The following is a 6,676-nucleotide window of genomic DNA, read 5'->3' as shown; positions in this document are numbered from 1 at the left end:
GTCGGAATTTGAAATTAGAACTTTAAAGCACAAGATCCTTCTAAATATCAAATTTCATTAAGATCTGGTCACCTTTTCGTAAGTTACAAATACCTCAATTTTCAATATTACCCCCCCCCCCCCCAATTCCACCAAAGACAGCATATCGGTCCAGTTATGTCAGTCACGTATCTTAGACAGGTTTCTATTCTTCCCATCCAGTTTCATCCTGATCTCACCGCTTTAAGTATTTTCTAAGATTTCCGGTCCCACCCCCCAATTACGCTTGATCCGGTTGAGATTTAAAATATGATATCGGAGTTACGAGGTCCTTCTAAATATGAAGTTTCATGAAGATCCGATCACTCCTTCGTAGGTTAAAAGTACGTCATTTTTCTTATTTTCAGAATTACCCCCCCCCCCCCCCAATTGAGCGGATCCGTTCCAATTATGTAAACCACGTATGCAAGACTTCTGCTTATTTTCCCAACCAAGTTTCATCCCAATCCCTCCAATCTAAGCGTTTCCCATCATTTTAGGTTTCCCTACCCCAAACTTCCCCCAATGTCACCAGATCCAGTCAGGATTTAAAACAAGAGCTTTGAGACACGACATCCTTCTAAAAATCAAATTTCATGGAGATCCAATCACCCGTTCGTAAGTTAAACATAACTCATTTTTTTTCTAATTTTTCAGAATTACCCCCCCCCCCCCCCACACAACTACCCCAAAGAGAGAGGATCCGTTCTGGTTATGTCAATCATGTATCTAGGACTCGTGTTTTTTTCCACCAAGTCTCATCCCGATCCAATGTCCAAAGTGTTTTCCAATTTTTAGGTTTCTCCCTCCCAACTCCCCCCCCCCAATGTCACCAGATCCGGTCGGGGTTGAAAATGAGAGCTCTGAGCCACGATATCCTTCTAAATATCAAATTTCATTGAGATCCGATCACCGATTCGTGAGTTAAAAATACCTCATTTTTTTCAGAAATGCCCCCCCCCCCACCAACTACCCAAAAGAGAGCGGATCCGTTCCGTTTATGTCAATCATCTATCTAGGACTTGTGTTTATTTTTCCCCACCATGTTTCATCCCGATCCCTCCACTCTAAGTGTTTTCCGAGTTTTAGGTTTCCCCCTCCCAACTCCCCGCCCCCATCACCAGATCCGGTCGGGATTTAAAATAAGAGCTCTAAGACACGATATCCTTCTAAACATCAAATTTCATTGAGATCCGATCACCCGTTCGTAAGTTGAAAATACCTCATTTTTCTAATTTTTAAGAATTACTCCCCCCAACTACCCTAAAGAGAGCAATCAGTTCCGATTATGTCAATCATGTATCTGGGACTTGCGCTTATTTTTCCCATCAAGTTTCATCCCGATCCCTCACTCTAAATGTTTTCCAAGATTTTAGTTTCCCCCCTCCAAATCCCCCCCCCCAATGTCATCAGACCCAGTCGGAATTTACAATAAGAGCTCTGAGACACAATATCATTCCAAACATCAAATTTCATTAAGATCCAATCACCCGCTCATAAGTTAAAAATACTTCATTTTTTCTATTTTTTTTCCGAATTAACCGGCCCCCCACCCCCCTCCCCCAGATGGTCAAATCGGGGGAAAACGACTATTTCTAATTTGATCTGGTCCGGTCCCTGACATGCTTGCCAAATTTCATCGTCCTAGCTTACCTGGAAGTGCCTAAAGTAGAAAAACCGGGACTTTAGGTTTTCCCCCTCCAACTCCCCCCCAATGTCATCAGATCCGGTCGGGTTTTAAAAAAAGAGCTCTAAGACACAATATCATTCCGAACATCAAATTTCATTAAGATCCAATCACCCGCTGATAAGTTAAAAATACTTCATTTTTTCTATTTTTTACGAATTAACCGGGCCCCCCCACTCCCCCCCCCCCCAGATGGTCAAATCGGGGAAAACGACTATTTCTAATTTAATCTGGTCCGGTCCCTGAGACGCTTGCCAAATTTCATCGTCCTAGCTTACCTGGAAGTGCCTAAAGTAGCAAAACCGGGACCGACAGACAGACCGACAGAATTGGCGACTGCTATGTCACTTGGTTAATACCAAGTGCCATAAAAAAGTTTTTTCAACAGAAAGTAAGGAGCAACATTAAAACTTTGAACAAAAATTATTACGTATACTACAGGGGTTGCCCCCTCCTCAGCGCTAGAGTTTGAATCTATTCCCAATTCTTTAAAAAAAAGACTCCTGAAATACAAGGGCGGTTTAATTAGAATAAGAAGCTTTTTTAAAAGTACTAAGAACTTTAGCTTGAAGTGTAGTATTGAGGAGGGAGTAACCCACCTAATAGGCAAAATAGTTTCTGTTCGCTTTAAGTTTTAATGTTGCGCTTTACTTTCGGTTGAATTTTTTTGTAATTTAATAATACTAACAACGAATAAATATTGAACATCTTTTTCCAACAAAAGTGGAGATGGGGAGGATAAACTGGGAATCGTGCTAGCCGTAGAGTTTGAGAGGATTTCAAAGGAAAAGAATCGTGTCTGGTGCAAGTAAAATTTCTTGACTCTTGAAATACATCCATGGCGTAATTCAATTTTTCTAAAAAACAAATACTACACTTTATTTTCTTTTATATAAAGCTAATACTTGAGCACTAAAAGTAGAGGTGCCTCCCTGTAAAAAAATGACCATTTTTTTGTGATTTTCTTCAATAATCCAGCCCCTTATGTGCTGATTTATTTATTTGATTAGGTAATGCAAAAAAAGACTAGAAATAGTGATAAAGCACTAGGGGTGGCAACCCTGACTATAAGACTGGATTATCAAATTTGTATGCAGCAATGTGTATGGTGCATAACTGCTTAATTAGTCGCCTTATTATGATACAGGTCAATTAGATAATAAGAGAATGTTCGCTATTGCTTGACAACTCTCGTTTTTTAAGTTTGTTTTTATTCGTTGGCATTGCTTATATTTAAGTTCAGATGCAATAGTTACTTTTAAAGTTCAGCATATTGTTAATTTGAACTAGATTTTTTTGTAAGAAGAAAAATACTTTAAGGAGGACTTTAAAAAGCTTTGCGAAGAGACTACCAGAAAAGAGCGATGCGGGCACAATGTATTATTAGTTTTTGTTTTCTTCTTTTAGACCAGGGCACTTCATATCGAAGGAGTTGTCCTTGGAACTTCGAAAAGGCTTATTTGATTGGAAATTGGAAGGGCTTATGCCCTTTTTAATAATCGAAAGAGATTAGAGGGCAACTAACATCCCTCCCACGCCCACCATTTCCCAAACACACCCAATGAAAATTTTGAGATAGCCATTATGTTCAATGTAGTTGAAAGATCCGTAAATTATGTCTTTGAGGATGACACCCCCCCCCCCCCCCCGAGCTCTCAGGATCAAGAGGTTTATGTCTTTTCTTTTACTAAGTAAAGAAATCTCTCTTTGCTCATGGCTTTAACAAAGTAAAGGTAATATCCTTTTCTGTAATACGTTTTATGCTGAACCGATTTTTCTAACATATCCAGATTTCAGCTTGGATTTGTTTTAAAAAAATACATAACTACGACCAGGTATATACACATAAATTTATCTGGAAGGGAACACAACTTTGAGAAATATGCGAATTATACGGACAAAATTGGAATAAAAATTGTACAAATATCAATCTTCTGGGAGCCACTTGTCTGAGCAACCCCTTCCCCTTTGTATGTCTCTGATTATCTATTAATATTTCAAACGCAAATTTACCTTCAGCAATATATAATAAATTATAACGCTTAAGATTTACACAAATGCTTTAGACGTATCACATGTCGCATCTACAGTCAGACCTGCTCAATGGGATGAGGTAGGGACCGGCTGGTAAAAAAGACGATTTCAAATATTTTGCTCTAAGACTAAAAAAAAAATTTTTTTTATAAACTGTAAACATTGTCCATCTCTGAGAGGAAGTTGCCCCACCCCCTCCGGTATTTCAAGGTTAATTTGGAATGCAATTGATTTGTTCTTGGGATTAATTACAGTTGTTGAATAATAATAGTAATAAAATAAATATATATAAACTATCGACATAACGAAGGGGAGCAAGTGTATAGAAGCGTGTATTTACTGAAGAAAAAAAATAATCAAAAAACTCACTCTTTTAGGAATTACTTTTATTTGCTGGTGATTTTCCTAGTTATACCCATTAAATGAAAACAAACTTACGTCTAGACAGGCTATATGGATGTTTCAATTAATGCAAACTAAACTTTAGTGGTATTACCAGGGGCCGACAGCCCCCCTTGTATTTATACTTCCACATGAAAAACCTTTTTTTATATCTAAGTTTCATAATGAAAAAAAAATTCATTTCACTTGGAGGATAATGTTTTTAATTTTCAGTATAAACAATCATTTCGAATGTTTTCTCAATATGTTCATAGGTCGCCCGTCCGAAATCAAAACACGCTGAACCTTGAAAAACAATCCTTCAGCAGTTATAGTTACTAAATTACACTGAACCTGATATTTCATATTGTACTTGGAACAAAGAAAGATAACAAAAAGACATCCATGGAAATCAAAGACGGTGCCAATTGATACAGTAAGGCTGATATAAGTAGTATCCCCTCCATGGTTTTACGAGGCCCATAGCCACTATTCTTTTCTTCTTTAATGATTAAAGATGACAAAACAGGTTTATGGCGATGCCCCCAGAGGAAGGTGCAGGTGCTTCTTACATGATTGGGTTTATTTTCTAAAAGATCCACAGGCTTGCTACGTAATTGGGAATGTTTTCTAATAGATTCAGGTACATGTTACGTAATAAGGAATATTTTGAATTCTAAAAGATGCATGTGTTAGTTACTCAAAAAACCTTCAGGGGCGCGCTATTAGGGGGCCTTCAAGACACCTGGACCCTTGCGAGCAATTCCACCGAGCCCCTAGAAACCTATTTCACTAAGCCACATAGCCACCAATTCCAACGGGGGAAGGGGCTTAGCAACCAATTCCGATGGGGGAGCCCTAGCATTCGATTCCGCCGGGCCCCCTAGAATCCAATTTCACAGGGGGACCCTAACACCTACTTCCAGCGGGTGAGGAACTAGCATCCAATTCCACTAGGGCCCTTGCATCCAATATTAAAAAGGGACCCTAGCGATTAGTTCCACTAGGGGGGCCCTAAAATTCAAATCCAAAAGAGGGGTCGTAGCAACCAATTTAACTGAGGCCACTAGCGAGCGATTCCAACGGGGCCCTAGCAACCAATTTCACTGGGTTCCCTAACTTTACCTAACCTGTTACGTAATAGGGTGGGTTTACTTTGGGTTTTATGTAATAGGGAATGTTTTACGCTGGTGCTTGTTATGTAATAAGACTTGTTAGAGTCCTCTAGTCAAGCGAGGAATCCCATGCTGTAAAGTAGGTTGCAATGCATAACAAGCACCTGCATCTCGTTGAAAACCCTGCATAAATATTCGAAAGAACGAATATTGCCTACTGGAGTCAAGCGAGGAATCCCCTGCTGTAAATTAGGTTGCAATGCGTAACAAGCACCTGCATCTCGTCGAAGATCCTGCATCATTATTCGAAAGAACGAATATTGCCTACTGGAGTAATTTAATCTGTCTGTAACTAGAATTACAATTTAGGAGTGATGATGCTTAATTCAATTACATGTATCAGCGGCTTCAGATATTGCAGCAGTTACGGAGCTTAGTGCAATTCGTTTAAGATCTTTCCATAAATTTCAAGGGTGTTTTCTGTCACTTCACCTATTTTCTTGTTCACTCAACTTAAAATGTTTGATAATATTCTTTAAAAATAGGAATTCATCAATTTTTTGTCAAAACGATGAAGTGTGTTTCTTTAGTAAGCGAAAATAAATTCTGATGACTGAAAAAAAAATTTGATTTTGTGTGAATTAAATAAGGGCTTTCATAGGCTCTATAGTTAGATTTATTAGTTTTATTTCCTCCAAACAAAAATTCACTAAGCCTTCAAGACACCTGACCCTTGCGAGCAATTCCACCGAGCCCCTAGAAACCTATTTCACTAAGCCACATAGCCACCAATTCCAACGGGGGAAGGGGCTTAGCAACCAATTCCGATGGGGGAGCCCCTAGCATCCGATTCCGCCGGGCCCCCTAGAATCCAATTTCACAGGGGGGCCCTAACACCTACTTCCACCAGGTGAAAACCTAGCATCCAATTCCACTAGGGCCCTTGTATCCAATATCAGAAGGGGGCCATAGCGATTAGTTCCACTAGGGGGGCCCTAAAATTCAAATCCAAAAGATCCATAGCAACTAATTTAACTGAGGCCACTAGCGAGCGATTCCAACGGGGCCCTAGCAACCAATTTCACTGGGTTCCCTAACTTTACCTAACCTGTTACGTAATAGGGTGGGTTTACTTTGGCTTTTATGTAATAGGGAATGTTTTCAAAGAGATGCAGGTGCTTGTTCCGTAATAGGACTTGTTAGAGTCTGCTAGTCAAGCGAGGGATCCCCTGTTGTAAAGTAGGTTGCAATGCATAACAAGCACCTGCATCTCGTTGAAAACCCTGCATAAATATTCGAAAGAACGAATATTGCCTACTGGAGTCAAGCGAGGAATCTCCTGCTGTAAATTATGTTGCAATGCGTAACAAGCACCTGCATCTCGTCGAAGATCCTGCATCATTATTCGAAAGAACGAATATTGCCTACTGGAGTAATTTAA

At 39.5% G+C, this 6,676-nt stretch overlaps 1 protein-coding gene across 1 annotated transcript in view; it reads right to left on the bottom strand.

Moving 5' to 3' along the window:
- LOC136025381 (uncharacterized) overlaps positions 1–6,676 on the bottom strand; it is a 64,768-nt gene that overhangs the window by 3,793 nt on the left and 54,299 nt on the right. The gene's annotated exons all lie outside the window — the stretch shown is intronic.

The sequence above is a fragment of the Artemia franciscana genome, chromosome 3, assembly GCF_032884065.1.
Source record: "Artemia franciscana chromosome 3, ASM3288406v1, whole genome shotgun sequence".
In the NCBI taxonomy this organism is placed as follows: Eukaryota; Metazoa; Arthropoda; class Branchiopoda; order Anostraca; family Artemiidae; genus Artemia; species Artemia franciscana.
This window is presented reverse-complemented; position numbering and strand designations above follow the sequence as displayed.